The following is a 16,579-nucleotide window of genomic DNA, read 5'->3' as shown; positions in this document are numbered from 1 at the left end:
TTAGATCTCCATGCCTCAGGACATGGTGAATTACTAAATAGCAGGAGATAGGACGAACATTCCCATGTGGATGAGTTATTCCAAAATCATCCACTGCTGGGCTCCCTGCATCTTCCTTTGGGCAATCTGGCCATGGCCAAACAGCCCATTGGATTAGATGGACACACTGGCCTGTGTGATCCAGTGTGGCAATTTCTATTGCTCGTGATTAAGGGCTTAGGAGCATTTGATGTGTGGCTAATGTGGGTCCAATGATAGCCGGGGGTCCATGAGGCACTTGGGTTAATTTTGATGGCAAGGTTAAGCTCATTACACTCATAAGGAAAGAGACAGACAAACTGGTTAGTCATGAGTGCTCCCTACCCTACATTGGAAGGGGGTGCTGATGAAGTCCCCTGGGCTGTCTCTACACTGGCCAGTTATTCCGGAAAATCAGCCGCTTTTCCGGAATAACTTGCTAGCTGTCTACACTGGCCACTTGAATTTCCGGAAAAGCACTGACGATCTAATGTAAAATCATCAGTGCTTTTCCGGAAAAACTATGCTGCTCCCGTTCGGGCAAAAGTCTTTTTCCGGAAAACTGTTCCGGAAAAGGGCCAGTGTAGACAGCACAGATTTCTTTTCCGCAAAAAAGCCCCGATCGCGAAAATGATGATCGGGGCTTTTTTTTTTGCGGAAAAGCGCATCTAGATTGGCACAGACGCTTTTCCCCCAAAAGTGCTTTTCTGGAAAAGCATCCTGCCAATCTAGACGTGCTTTTTCCTAAAATGCTTTTAATGGAAAACTTTTCCGTTAAAAGCATTTCCGGAAAATCATGCCAGTGTAGACATAGCCTTATAGAATGTCTACAGAGCAGCATTATGTTGGAATAACTGACATTATTCCAAAATAACAAAGAGTGCATCTACACAGCAAGCCATTGTTTCGAAATAATGTCAAGCTGGAGGACTTCTTACTCCGACTTCTGTAACCCTCATTTAATGAGGAGTAAGGGAGTCGAAGGAAGAGCATTCTTCCTTCGACTTCTTGATGAGTAGGCAGCGCCGAAAGCTGAATTAAGCTATTTCGGCTTCAGCTACGCAATTGACACAGCTGAAGTTGCACAGCTTAATTTGACTTTTGACCTGCTGTGTAGACGTGCCCTGATGGGATAGTAGCAAGTGGATAGTCACTGGGACCTTTCACTAGGCAGCATTAGTGTTTGTGCGAGCTTTGCAGGGTACCACAGCACCATCCGTGCCAAATCTTCTGCCATCACCCCCACACCTGCTGCATGTCTCATCGCCCAGAGAGACACAATCACTGACACTACTGTTATTCTCATAGCAACGGGGCCAACAGCCACCACAGGCCCCTTGGTAAGGTGTGGGGGGGTTGGCTCTGCACCCCAGAAGGGACAGGACCTCCGGTGAAAGAGGCAGGGCCAGGGGCAGCCAGTCCTCAGTGCTGCCCAGACAGCAGTGTGTGTTCCCCCCGTTGCCTCCCACCAAGCCCTCAAAGCCAGGTGGAGCACACAGGCAGGGCAAAATTTCCCATCCTACTATGCTGAGGGTGTCATGGCAATAACCATTTGTTCTTCAAGTCATACCTCCACCTGTGCCATCTCTGGTGTTGCAATGGTCGTTCAGTATTTGTAGGACTGCTTTTTCAGCCCCTGCATTCACCTTGAAGGCACTGCACACATTTTTAATTAACAGTGACAACCAAACAGTTACAATTTAACAGAAGCTGCCCTCCCCAAATAATGCTTTCAATCTGGACATTTTAATCTGCTCTGGTCTTGCTGCCTCGCTCAGCAGCAAGGAGAGGTTGGTGACCACTTAGCAAGTGAGATATTTGCTTCATTCCAAGGTTGGAAGAGAGCGGAAACAAGAAATCTCTGTTAGCAGAGAGTGTACAGCCACTGTGACCGAGACACCAATGACCGTATAACCAAAGCTTCCAGGCCATACCGGTCTCTCCAATTGAAAAACACAGCAATCAGCACATCTGCCACATAGCCAAGATCAGTCCAGACAGTAAGAGCTACAACTTGCAACCTTTTCTAGCATACAGACCCCTTTTCAATCTATTCAAATTTCACAGATCCCTCCCCCAGGGGAGAAAAAAAAGAAAAGGAAAAGAAATGCAGTGGGCCCAATCCTTATTTTTAAACTTTCCATGGACCCCCTGAAGTACCATCATGGAACACCAGGGGTCTGTGTACCACAGGTTGGGCACCACTGACCTCCATGAAAGAGCATCTAGGAAGTTACTGAAAATGAAGGCATTAGAGCCAGTCACTGTGGGAACCTCATAAAGTACACCCTGCAAAGCTTCATCCCAAGAATAAATCCTGTGTTTTCTCAGTGACTGGTTCTCAAGGGCGGAGTACCAGATCCATGGATCTGAGCTCTGGGCTGGGACATGAGCTCCCAATGCTCAAAGTTTAATTGCACAGCCAGGAAGTAGTGGGGTCACCCTCTAGAGGGGAAGGTGAGGTAGCCCTGGCAGGGACCACCAAACGTGCTAAGAACTGGAGGCTTTGATCGGTGTGGAGCCTGCCTGGATTGAAGGTGCACCCTGTCTAGTATTCATCCACCACTGTGCACCAGGACAGGCACTTCAGCTTTCCCCATTGGCAATGGTTCGACATCACATCCTCCCCATCACATGAGAGCCCCCACTCCATCTCACTGCCCTACCTTAGTTCAACATCTATGTTGAATCCTCGCAGTACTTCTTCTACCAACTTCCCAATAAACTGTACAAGCAATGCCACCAAACCACAAGCTGCTATAACCATGCAGGATCCAGGACTGGGCAGATGCCTCCCCTTAGAGGAAAGTCCAGCCAGCTCTGCCTGACCTCTCTCTGATAGCCTGTTCTAGAATCCACAGAACAATCCTGTAGGGCTTTGTGACATCAGCAACTCATCCCCAATAAGTGACATCACAATCCCTAGGCAGGGCTGGGGCAAATCCCAGTCACCACTCCATAGGTAGATATCTGCCCCTCAAGCTGGCCTCCTGTCACAGACTAATTCATCTTCTTAGGAATCAAAATTTGGTCAAAATCTCCTGTGGCACATTCTTGTGACAACGGAAATTTTCACCCAAATAAAATAAACCTTCCCCCTTGCTGCTTCTAGCAAATAGAGGCAGCAAATAAACAGATACAAATCCATGTTCTTTGCAAATGTGCACATTTTCATTAAAAAAAACACCCAAAAAACCCACATTTTCAGCTTAAAACATAAATTTAACATTTAATTTTTACCAGTTGCAACAAAGATGAAAATCCCCAACATTGAGAAAACAAATAATTTCATATTCTTCCAAATATATTGGGGGCAGGAGGGAAATACAATAATAGAGCTGACTGGAACTCAGTCCTCCATTGCCTTTTCCCTTTTAGAGTTTTCCCCAAAAACATGCTGAGAACAGCTACTCAGAGTCAGTGAGTCCAGCTCCTTTGGGAAAAGACATCCCCATGGCTTGCAAGTTAAGCGATATACAGACCCACCACGAAGGCATCAATACAAAGCTAGCTGAGCTGCTTCAGAATCTCCAGACTCCTGAGAACTGGAGAGGTTAACCCCTCCCACACCCACACAGAACAGAGCTCCAGTTTCTGTCCAACACAGACACAATGAGAGTGTCTCATCCACACTCTGGATCTAAACGTGAGTCTGGGACACAGCATCGCCCTTCTCCTTGACTGGCTCCAACCTCCGGCAGGTTGATTCCACATCCACGAAGTTCCACTAAAATAGCTCATGCTCACTTTAAGGTATCATCATGATCCAGAGGAAGGGATATGCTACACTTACTAAAGCCACATATGCTGCTCTTAATGAGGCTCTGAAGCTTTTAGAGAGAAGCTTGTTTTCTTTCCACTTGGTGCTACTTTCCTGTGAGCTATGCTATCTGAGCCTGACCTCCACCCCTTTGGCTTGCCCACTTTATTCCTGTAAGACTCCTGGCTTCCCTTGCTACTTCTTTTCAGCCTCGTTCTCTTTCATACTTGTGCTAAGGGTGTTAAAGATTAGTCAACTAGTCGACTATCCTTTTGGATAGTCAGTCGACTAGTCGATTCCCCCACACACACTTTGCTGCCTCTATCACATAGAGGCAGCAAAAGGGGTGGGGAAAGGGGGGTATTTCAAAGGGCAGCGCCGCACAGCTGATTGCAGGCTCAGCTGTGTGGCACTGTCCCTTTGAACACCGCCTCGGCGTTTCAAAGTGGCAGCATGGCGTGGAGCCCAGGGTCAGGTGTGGACTCCACAACTGATCCCGGGCTCCATGTGGCATTTTCCTGGAACCCAGGATCAGCTGGGGAGTCCCCAGCTGATCCCCAGTTCTGCTGAACATGGACCCCAGGGTCAGCGGGGGACTCAAATTCCCCCACTGGCCCCGGGCTACAGGAGTGCACTTCCTCTTTGACATGCACAAGAGCCCCTGCTAGGAACTCTTGTACATTTCAAAGTTGGCACACCCGTGTATAGCCCAGAGTCAGTGGGACTTCCCGCTGGCCCCAGGCTGCACGCCGTATTCCGCATTCCTCCTTTGAAATGTACAAGAGCCATGGTGGGGGCTCTTGTACATTTCAAAGGAGGAATGCGGAAGTGCCTATTGACTAGTTGAGTAGTTGATGGAAATTCCATTGACTACTCGATCAGTAAATTAACCACAATTTAACATCCCTAACTTTTTCCCCACACACACACTTCAGACACACCCTCATATCCTCAAATCCACACACAAGGAAGTTTTTCATCCAGGTTCTGTAGCAACTAGCAGACCACATCCCTCTATCGTTTGCGCCCAGACTTATGACCGTCTAGGGTTACCATATTTAAAGTTTATAAAAAAGGGTGTATCTGTATCAGTATCTACCAACTCACGTTGTGTTGTTAGATACTGATACAGATACTATAACACATTAATACAATGTGAGTTGGTAGATACTGATACAGATACACTCCCTCTCAGGGTATGTCTACACAATAGAGTTTTGTTGGAAAAACACTCATTTTTCCGACAAAACCTGAGTTACATCCATACCGCAATTGTGTTCTTCAAAAACTAAATCAAAAGAACAGAGGGGTTTTTCTATCGTTGGTAATCCTCTTTCTACGAGGAAGAAGCCTTTTCCTGAAAGAGGCCTCTCGGAAAAAGGTGTGTGAGGATGGGGAAGAGGAAGTTCTTTCAAAAGAAGAAGAGGAAAGAGGAAAAAGCACAGGTGCCCTTGTGGCCACTCCATCCATAATAATCACAGCTTAAATGCGAGATAGCATCCATTCAGTGTGGATGCTATCTTTCGAAAAAGCAGATCACTTTTGTATGTGGACACTCTCTTTCAGAAGAAGTTTTTCCAGAAGATCTCTTCCAAAAAAAAGGTCCTTCCGAAAGAAGTCTACAGTCTAGACATAGCCTCAGGTGTGTCCTCTTTTTTGACACTTCAAATATGGTAAACTTAGGTCTATTCCCTCTACTTTCATTAGGGTTGCCCGGTGTCACAGTCCAGTATTTGAGCTCTCTGTTCAGGAAACAAATTGAGAAAATATAAATGAGAAAATATAAATGTCCGGTATTTTCTAAGTGAGATGTAATGTAGATTGTGATGTAATGTCAAGTGTGTCCGGTTGAAACCATCTGGCAACCCTAACCTTCATATCCTCTTTTCTCTCCTTGGTCCCCTGCAGTCTGGTTTTCCTGGAACACCACCAAAGCTGTCCATACAATGTCATCAATCCCCCTGTTAGTCCAAGACAAAGGACCTTTTCTCTCCAACCAAGGAGGATGAGACATCTGCTGCTTTTTCCTCACTCATTTATCCTGAATCCTCATTGTTTAACTGTAACCTTAGCCTTGCCTGGTTCTCCTCCCCCATTTCCAAACTCACCTTCAAAGCCTCCTTTTATTAATGGCTCCTTTCCCTGCTGTGATCCCTCAGGGATTGCCCTCCTTAGCACATTCCTTCGCTCAGTCTACACATTTTCCCTGGTGGCATCTCCCACACAGCATCTATTTCCATCTTCCAAATGACTCCCAAAATCAGTCTCCCTACCTCTGGATAGTCTCACATCTGACACTTCACTCTGATGGTCCTGCGTCTGATACAAACAGGATGCAAAATGAACCTCTCAGGAGTTTTCATGGTTTTGTGCCCATCCACATACCTTTGTGCTATTATAGAAATAATGTATATAAAGTACTAACAAACAGAGGCCAAAGTGTCGCTACCAATGCTATGAAAAACAAATCCTGTAATGACTCCAGTATTGATCAAGAGCAAAGCATTTTAAAAATTTTATTAGTCTATATTTGCAAGATTAGGAGCTGGATAACTTAAATTTTGAAAATGTTCAGCCAATCAGGGTGTGAATTAATCTTTACTTTTTTGTAAAAGAAAAAATTTAGGGACTAAAGAATCCCAAGCATAGTTACAAGCTGGGGACCAACCGGTTAAGTAGTAGTTCTGCAGAAAAGGACCTGGGGATTACAGTGGATGAGAAGCTAGATATGAGTCAACAGTGTGCCCTTTTAGCCAAGAATTCTAATGGCATATTAAGTTGCATTAAGAGGAGCATTGCCAGCAGATCCAGAGATGTCATCATTCCCCTTTATTCGGCTTTGGTGAGGCCGCATCTGGAGTATTGTGTCCAGTTCTGGGCCCCCCACTACTAAAAGGATGTGGATGCATTGGAGAGGGTCCAGCGGAGGGCAACCAAAATGATTAGGGGGCTGGAGCATATGACTTATGAGGAGAGGCTGAGGGACTTGGGTCTGTTTAGTCTGCAGAAGCGAAGAGGGAGGGGGGATTTGATAGCAGCCTTCAACTTCCTGAAGGGAGGTTCCAAAGAGGATGGAGAGAGGCTGTTCTCAGTAGTGACAGATGGCAGAACAAGGAGCAATGGTGTCAAGTTGTGGTGGGAGAGGTCCAGGTTGGATATTAGGAAAAACTATTTCACTAGGAGGGTGGTGAAGCACTGGAATGGGTTACCTAGGGAAGTAGTGGAGTCTCCATCCCTAGAGGTGTTTAAGTCTCGGCTTGACAAAGCCCTGGCCGGGTTAATTTAGTTGGAATTGGTCCTGCCTAGAGCAGGGGGCTGGACTTGATGACCTTCTGAGGTCTCTTCCAGTTCTATGATTCTATGATTCTAGGACTGATCCTCTGCTCTTTGGTCCTGCTGGGGCTATTTACACCTGTGTAAAGTGATCTTAAGGCACTCCCAGGCTGAACTGGCAGTGTTTTGCATGAGTGCAATTGACTCTGCCAAAAATAAGGCTGTGTAAAATCAGGCTCTTCACTTGTGCTCCCAATACTTCTGTCTCATAGCTATGCTACAGGAATTACTAGGGGGTGAGATCCAGGGCTTGTGTTATGCAGGAGGACAGAGTAGCTGATCGCAATGACCCCTTCTGGCCTTAAAAATCTCTGATCCCCACATCTCCCCTTTCCTTGGCCTCACAGCCTCAGTGATGGGTCTGATTTCTCTCTCTCTCTCCTCCTGTCACACCCAGGGCAGCAGCAGATCCTCTGAATTCTTCCTCTACAGCATCTCTAAAATGGCTGCACTCCATCTCACACACATGGATAAATCCCTTGGCCAGCAATTTCTAACCACCAATGTTACTGCAACGTTTTCTTCTCTGATAGCCTGAATTCTCCCCTTACTTCTGCTTGCTGCCTGCAGAATGCTGCTGGGAAAGATTGCTCTTGCCTATCCTTTGGGCTTTTCCATTCCCATTTAAATCCCTTCACTGGCTTTTCCTCTGGTGCTTCAGATTCAAGCATCTCATCTTCTGCTCCTAACCAAATCTACTCCTATTATCTGCAGAGATGCTCTTCCTTCACAGCTGTCTCCCCTTTTGCCCTCTCCCCACATGTTCCCCGTCCCATTGCATTCTCCCCCTTCATGCTCTCTCATGTGCTGTCTTGGCTTAAACATGGAATTCTCTGCAGCAGGGATCCTTCTTCGCTTCATGCAAAATGAAATATTCACACAACTGATCAGCATTCATCCCCTCAATGGTATCGTTGCTTTAAAGTAAAATGGAACTGCTTGGTAACTGAACCGGGACCAGCATGTGTGTTGTGTTGCTGGATTCTACTTGCCAATTTTCAAACCTGGGCTCCCATCGGCTTGGCCTTCCAAGGAGCCCAGCTCCTTGGGAAGCCAGGCCTGCCTAGAAGTGAAATTGTAGGTATTTGTTTTCATTTAAATGAAGGCTTGTAGTGCTCTCCTATTGCCATTTACAGCTCACAAGCGGCAGCATACCCTAGCAGCTGCAGTCATCACTTTTCATGTCATGCGCCTGTTTGTTTTCCGTTTAAGATGTAATGGAAATTGATATGACACCGTAATTATGGTTTATGAAGATAAGTGACTAAGAGACTATAGCTCTTTCTCTGCTAATTACATTAAGTCATTTAATGACCCAAATGCCCTACGTGATGTAAAGGTAAATCGTGTTCTAGTTCCATCGCTTTAGAAGAACGGGTGTAGCTGGTCTGCATATTACCCACTAATACACCCACAACATCTCGAAGGCTTCACATAATTTCTGCTCTTCCCAACACTGCTTTTGTCCCTAATGGGCACAGGGGAATGTGGATGATGCCCTTTATTTTCTCCTTACACTTGCCTTACTTATCCTTAATTATGTGCAACTTTAATTATGTGATGGGCTGTTAATACTGGCACTAGCAACCACCTCAGTTGTAATATGCTAAGGATATAGGTGCCTGAAGAGACAGACAACAAACAACATTCCTTGATGAAGGGCCTACTTCACATTGAGGGCCTGACTTGCAGAAATGCTGAGCAATTGACGTTCCCTTTGACTTCAGCTAGAGCTACAAGTAAAATCCTGTGCAGATACAAGTATCTACCTGTGGATGTAGATATCTGTGGATAGACATCAGGTTCTGCAGATCCACAGGGCTCTACTCCCAAGAGACACTGCGGTCAACGGAGAGGCGTGTCCTTCCATCGCACCTCAGAGTCAGTGCCCCGCGCTGGCAGTGTAGCTGTACCACCAGCCCAGATCCCAGCCGCAGTGTCTCCTGTCTGGAGTCATACAGCCCTCAGCCTCGCTGCCGGTGGGACAGTACAGCCACACAGCCAGGAGAAGTTGCCAGCCCGGATGCTGGCTCCCCGGCATGATGGGGCCAGGCTCCTTTTTATTGGTTGCACTGTCTCTTGGGATCCCAGTGTCTATCTGTGGGTATCTGCATTCCCGGGTAGACATTTGTACCCGTGCAGGGCTCTAGCAAAGAGTGCTAAGCACTTCTGAAAATCAACTGCCCCATATCTTTCTAAGGTTGACATGTGACCCACATGCATCTGACGAAGTGGGTCTTTGCCCACGAAAGCTTATGCTTCAACACTTCTGTTAGTCTATAAGGTGCCACAGGACTCCTTGCCGCTCAAGGTTGACATGCTCAATAAATCCACTCACCCAGTATCTGTCACCATCTCTAGACTGACGATCCACCGTTTTAATGGATATGTCCTCACAAACTGAGACTTTGCCGTCTACATATTAACATCCACCACATCGCCTTAAACTGCACCACGCTCACCCGCATTAGTGTTTAATGCGCACACATGGAACTCTGGTCAATCTTCTTCTGAATCATATTTTTGCTGGTTAGAGGCTTTGCAGAACAAGAGGGGCCTACTCTGAACAATTTACAATACAGGTTTAGATGAAGCACAAAGATGAAGGAAACAAAGGTTAATCTCGTGGTTTTATCTGAATTTCTCTTTGAAAGCTGGTGATTTTTTGTGTCTGGAACTGAAAGCAAACACATAGGGCAGGGCAGAGGAAATGCCATCCCATGTGGCCTGAAATAAGAGACAAGTCCCCATGATCTTGTGCAAAGGGGAAGCTCTGAGTTTTGCACACTTCTCCTAAGGGACGTGGTGGCCTGTAGTGGGGCAGTCACCCTGCTCCAGGTGAGATAAGAAGTAAACCCAGGCAGCAGCCAATTAGGGCCCAGTTGGGGCCATGTAAGTAGGGGTGGCTAAGCGGAGACATACACGCTTGTGGAGCAGGAAGAACCTGGAAAGTTAGAGAGGGTGCCTAAGATGGAGCATAGAATCATAGAGCTGGAAGAGACCTCAGAAGGTCATCAAGTCCAGCCCCTGCTCTAGGCAGGACCAATCCCAACTAAATCAACCTGGCCAGGGCTTTGTCAAGCCAAGACTTATACACCTCTAGGGATGGAGACTCCACTACTTCCCTAGGGAACCCATTCCAGTGTTTCACCACCCTCCTAGAGAAATAGTTTTTCCTAATTCTGGGAAAAGGCAGGCAGAGCTGAGAAGGCCTGTCACAACTTCCAGGTTATAGGCCTGATACAGAGGCCTGAGAGTACTAGGGCTACAGGGAGGCAGCCAGGGCAGGAGAAGGCAGCAGGTCCACACCTCCTTGTTTATGGTCATTCAGGTGTACAGGCTCCTGAGGCCATTGTCATCAGGCAGCACGGATGTAAGGATGCTGTAAGACAGTCCAATGAACGCCATTCGCCAAGTAACTTATAACAACCTGGATAAAATTCCACCAAATGAGGAGCGGAGGTGACCCATAATCAGATCCCCTATTACAGAGTCTGTCCCAGCGTTGGACTCTCAGGATGTCAAGCCTTCACTTTTGCACAGGAACCGACCATATGGTGAATGCTCTCTAAAGCCAATGACTATATATTGAAGAAAAATAAGGAAGTCTGCCCAGGGAGCTGCCAATCAGAAAGAAGCTGCCAGTCAGGACTCAGCAGGAGGTGCAGGACAGCAGGCAGGCAGTTGCTGCAGGGAGACCCAGGAGAGAGAACTGTTCTTAGCAGGCTGCAGAAAAGCAGTACCTTGGACAGCGAGGTAGAATGAGTAGGAAGTGGGGGAATGAGTACAAGCTCCTGGCTGGCTGCTTGGACATGGTTGCTGGAGGCCATGTGAAGAAGGTGAAGAAAGTGCTGGGGCTGCAGAGAAGTCATGCAGAAAATCGAAGCAGTTGTGGGAGAGAAGATACGGACAGGCAGCAGTAGCCTTCTATCTACCGGGTCCCTGGACTGTGACCTGATTTAGTGTATGGGTCCAGATTCCCCCCTCAACTCTCCAGTGGGGAAGTGGATGGATTGAATTTAGAGATGTTTTCTGGCACCAGCCTGGAGGGGGAAAACACAGGTGGTGACATAAGAACATAAGAACGGCCGTACTGGGTCAGACCAAAGGTCCATCTAGCCCAGTATCCTGTCTACTGACAGTGGCCAGCACCAGGTGCCCCAGAGAGGGTGGACCAAAGACAATGATCAAGCGATTTGTCTCCTGCCATCCTTCTCCAGCCTCTGACAAACAAACAGAGGCCAAGGACACCATTTTATCCCCTGGCTAATAGCCTGTTATGGACCTAACCTCCATGAATTTATCCAGCTTCTCTTTAAACTCTATTATAGTCCTAGCCTTCACAGCCTCCTCTGGCAAGGAGTTCCACAGGTTGACTACACGCTGTGTGAAGAAGAACTTTCTTTTATTAGTTTTAAACCTGCTACCCATTAATTTCATTTGGTGTCCTCTAGTTCTTCTATTATGGGAACTAATAAATAATTTTTCTTTATCAGCTCTCTCCACACCACTCATGATTTTATAGACCTCTATCATATCCCCCCTCAGTCTCCTCTTTTCTAAACTGAAAAGTCCCAGTCGCTTTAACCTCTCCTCATATGGGACCCACTCCAAACCCCTAATCATTTTAGTTGCCCTTTTCTGAACCCTTTCCAAGGCCAAAATATCTTTTTTGAGGTGAGGAGACCACATCTGTACACAGTATTCAAGATGTGGGCGTACCATAGTTATATACAGGGGCAGTAAGATATTCTGGGTCTTATTTTCTATCCCTTTCTTAATAATTCCTAGCATCCTATTTGCCTTTTTGACCGCCGCTGCACTCTGTGTGGAAGTTTTCAGAGAACTGTCCATGATAACTCCAAGATCTCTTTCCTGATATATCATAGCCAAATTAGCCCCCATCATACTGTACGTATAGTTGGGGTTATTTTTCCCGATGTGCATTACTTTACACTTATCCACATTAAATTTCATTTGCCATTTTGTTGCCCAATCACTCAGTTTGGTGAGATCTTCTTGGAGTCCCTCACAGTCTGCTTCTGTCTTGACTATCCTAAACAGTTTGGTATCATCCTCAAACTTTACCACCTCACTGCTTACCCCTTTCTCCAGATCATTTATGAATAAGTTGAAAAGGATTGGTCCCAGGACTGACCCTTGGGGTACACCACTAGTTACCCCTCTCCAATCTGAAAATTTACCATTTATTCCTACCCTTCGTTTCCTGTCTTTTAACCAGTTCTCAATCCAAGAAAGGACCTTCCCTCTTATCCCATGGCCATGTGACACGGCAGGAAGACTGAGTCATGAAAAAGAAGCTGCGGTTCCTGGACTTAGGTAGCAGGAGAGGTGCCAAACCAGCAGGAGCGGGTGTGCGGGCTAAGAAAACTAGTGCAGAAGACAGCCAGCAGGAGACTCCACTCTGCTGAGCACATTCCAGCACACAAGGCTTTACCGAAAAGGTCGTGAAGCAGGACTGAGAGGTGAAGGACTCCGAATTATTCTCTTTTTGGGAAATTGGTTCATTCTGCATCCTGATCCTTTTGGCCGAGAATGTGTCACCTGTGGTTCTCCAAGCTTAGCCCTGTGTGCTGTGATTTGCATTACCCTTTCCCTCAGCACAGAATTGTAATGCAGGAAGTGTCTTTCCTGCTAATAATTCTTCAGTATTATCTAATAGAGAAGCCACATCTGCCTGGCATCATTTTTTTCCCATTTCAAAGCAGATTGCTTAGGCAGTGTTGCTTAGTGGGTAAATCAGTAGCTCTGGGACTAAGAAAACCTGCATTCAATTCCCTAGTCTGCCACTATATTGTTGGGTAACCATGGATAAGTCACGTGCCTCAGTTTCTCCACCTGAAATATTGAGATAATACTAACTTTTGTAAAGTGCTTTGAGATGAGTGGATGAAAAGCCCTACATACAAGCTAGGTGTTATTGATCTAAGCAGTTTAGCCACAATTTGAAACACACTTACAACTGAAAAATGAGGGAAAAATACTCCTCACTTCAATGAATTAGCACCTTCCTCAACCCAGCCGCTGGGTAATCATCTCAAGCAAGCACAGATGCCACGTCCTGCTTCCCTGAGGTTGCCTGTAATGGGGTTGGGTGTTCCCTTTGAACAAAAGCCTGCTGCTGTCATACAGTCTGTTTTGAGAGACCTGCAAGTACACACTTCTGACTAAAAATCTGCAAGTCAGTGAGAGTCAGCCTCTTGTGCTGTTGGAGAGTGGGGAAGTTAAACAGTAAACGAGTGAATACACCCAAATCTTTAACATTCCAGGAGGCTCCTGCCAAACCTCTGGGGTCTCAGCAGAACTTGTCCGTAGCGTCAGGAGCCGGCCCCATCAAAACAGCCAGTGTAAAAAAGGCTTAGAGGTTCAGTCTGTCTTCCACTCTGTACAACACAACCCTCCCCGTGCAGCCTGTAGGCCAAACTCAGCTCTTCTACCGTGCAAGCCTCTTGCTTCCAGGTCCATCCTATCTCATTAATGGACTTATAAAAACACAGCTTCATGAGCTTCCATCCCAGAGGGCAAATTCAGCTAATTAACTTAAGTGCTTATTCTAGATTGACAGCAGCGTAATTGAGCATAGACTTTGGCCCTCCCTCTAATATCGCTGTAAACGCCTGGAGGGCATGTGCATGTGGGGGTTTTAATAAGTTTATTTTAAGGTTCAATTACCCTCGTTTGCTCTAACACCATCAGTGAGCATTAACTGCAAGGTTGCTTGTGGGAACTCATAAGCGGTGGCAGAACAGCAGTTTCATCCTCCCTGTAGTATCTTGTGAGCAGCCCATAAATTACCAAGCGGCTCAGAGGAGGGGATGGATGGTCCAAGAGTTCAACAGTGAGCCAAGACATGAGAAATTTGGGTTCCAGTCCCTGGCTGGCTTCATATACCTTGTGGGATTTTGGGCAAGTCATTTAGCCGTTCTGTGCCTCAGTTTCCATGCTATCAAACAGGCCCAGACTTGACATGGCTGGCAGCCTAGTTCCCAAAAAACCGACAGCAGTTGGGCCTACCCTGCCTTCATGCTAGAAAGAGCATCTGATTATTAGGGCCACCTTAGCTGCACAACTTGCTTCATGGAACTGGGGAGATAGTTACCTTCGTGATGCTTTTGTCCAGGGGGAGGACCAGGGGAAAACAGGTTTGGGTCAAGGTAACGCACGTTTCTCTTCAATCCCTATGTTTAACCCCCATTCCTGTGTTTTCGCCATTCCTGTAAACCTCGTAGTATGAAGAAGAAGAGATGTGCAGAAAGAGTAGGTTTTTCTGAAATTTGGTGTCATGTAGGCTCGCCAAATTTCAGAAAATCCTGTTCCCAAAGAAAACCGGGAAAAGATACACAAATTGCGGTTTGCAATTTTTGTATCTTTTCTGACTTTTTTTTGTAGTGTAGATACAGCATAAAAGATCAGAGAGCAATCATGAGTGTCAAGAAATCGACACTGCAGCAATCGATCCACCAGAGGTTGATTTATCAGGTCTAATGAAGACTTACTAAATCAAATGAGAAATATGCTCCCATCGACTCTGTTACTCCTCCAGAATGAAATGTGTAATGTTAATTAATGGAAGAGTTTCTCCCATTGACGCAACGCTGTGCTGACACCACAGGTAGTTAACCTAAGGTTTATCAACTCCTACTACATTATTCACATGGCTGGAGTTATGCAACTTAGGCTGACTTTAGCCCATGGTATAGACTGGTGGGTTTACTCTGAAGAGCAGCTATTGAAATTGGCATCTTTAGTCATTGGCCCTACTCTCTGTGCACGGGCAGTGGCAGGCCTGCCAACTTCAGGAAGTGACTCAACTTTTCCCTGTGTTTTTCGATCCTGCTGAGCTGGCAGACCCAGCACAGCCATGAGAGAGCTGGACTGTCATTCAGCCAGGCATGCCTGGAACTTGGTGAGCCTCCTGCCAATGGGTCATGGAATAGACTGGAGCAAAGCCTGGATCCATAACCGCTGATAACCCTGTTATACATTTGGCTAGGAGGGATGGGTCTTTTTGCTTGTGCTTGACAGTGCAGAGATCCTGTGTGTGGTGTAGCATAAGGCTGGATAGGCAATTTTAGCTTAGTCAGTTCTTTTGGAGTTCTTTACTCTGCAGCCTTCACATTATTGTAACAATTGTTTGGATGGGTTATATATATTACCCATAGTTAAGACTCAGGCTAGAACCAGATAGTGCCTGGTCCTCCTACCAGGGGATGGCAGAGAAGCATCCTGCTCATCCCCACCCACACCTCTCCTTCCCCACACATCCTTTGCATGTTCCGTCTCAGAGAGCAAAGAATGCAACTGCATCTGGCTCAGAGTCTACTCCCTCCAAACACCCTTGAGAGCAGCAAGAAGCATTAGGATGAATGTCCTACTCCTCAGCACAGCAGCCTTTTGGGTTGGGATAGGTATGAAGGTAGAGTTTAGGCCAAATCTCACAGAGGGGGTTTAAGCAGCAGGCAGGTTTCTGCCACGTTCCAAGGAGCTCTGAAAGGAAGCTCAAGGCTGCCTCTCAAAAGCACAATTGGCTCCCATAGCAAGTTAGAGGCACAACCTCAGCTCCATGGTGGGGTTAGTTCAGTCATTGTTATCCCTGGGTTTTGAGATCTATAACAAAGGTATTCCTGGAAACCAACGGTTTTCATCTCAATAAGTATGAATAAAAAACAGCAACAACAACAGGCAATACATAATAGCTCCCAGAATCTTTTAGCAGGATGGACATAAAACTCCACAGCCCACATATCTGCATACGTGACCGTGCTGGCTTAAAATTAGATATAGTTTTTCAAAGCAAACAAAAAACTATGCAGGTTGAATCTCTCTAGTTCAGAACTCTCTGGTCCGGAAACATCCTTGGTCCAGAATGATTTTAATTAGCTGAATGCCCACTTTTCACAGGTATGGCCAAGTTTCCCATGGTCCCATAAAGTTTGTTTATAGCCACCAGTCCGACTCTCAATGTTCTGTGCTGTTTAGCTCTAATTTACCCCTGCATGTCCTCTAACAGCCCAGTAAGCAGTGGACGTGTTGGTAATGTTGCCAGGCCATACTGACCTCCTGCGGTCTGGAAAATTCTCTGGTTCAAAACTAGTCAGGTCCCAAGGGTGATAGGCTAGAGAGGTTCAACCTGTAGTAGTGAAAAGTGGGTAGAAAAAAGAAAAAAGCTTTGGTTTGTTTTTGCTGGAATGACTGTGATAAAATCTGTGAGAGAGAAAAAAATGCGTCGTTTCATCAAGATTTATCGATCCCCACTTGGCTTTTATTTCATCTTCCTTCTCTAATTAACAGACCATGTCAATGGAAGAGAAGAACATCAATGACACAGGACAACAATGTCATCTCTACAGAATAAATCTTGAGGGGAAAACAGCAAGGCAGTTCCTGAAAATAAATCAACACCCCGTTGGTGTTTGCCTTTGGAATGGCTGTATTTATTGTGCCACT

General features: G+C 46.1%; 1 protein-coding gene across 6 annotated transcripts in view; it reads right to left on the bottom strand.

The window, feature by feature from the left end:
- The window catches only part of FAM135B (family with sequence similarity 135 member B), a 388,356-nt gene that overhangs the window by 360,043 nt on the left and 11,734 nt on the right, over positions 1 to 16,579 (bottom strand). Inside the window, exon 1 of one of the 6 annotated variants that reach the window (XM_025184897.2) lies at positions 2,685 to 2,833. The exons of the other annotated variants lie outside the window; for them this stretch is intronic. The gene's annotated coding sequence lies outside the window, so the exon portion shown is untranslated. Of the gene's footprint in view, positions 1 to 2,684; positions 2,834 to 16,579 lie in introns of those variants that run through there. 6 annotated transcript variants of the gene reach the window in all.

Source organism: Pelodiscus sinensis, chromosome 2, assembly GCF_049634645.1.
Source record: "Pelodiscus sinensis isolate JC-2024 chromosome 2, ASM4963464v1, whole genome shotgun sequence".
In the NCBI taxonomy this organism is placed as follows: Eukaryota; Metazoa; Chordata; order Testudines; family Trionychidae; genus Pelodiscus; species Pelodiscus sinensis.
Note: the sequence above shows the minus strand (reverse complement) of the source record. Positions and strands in the feature narration are given on the sequence as shown.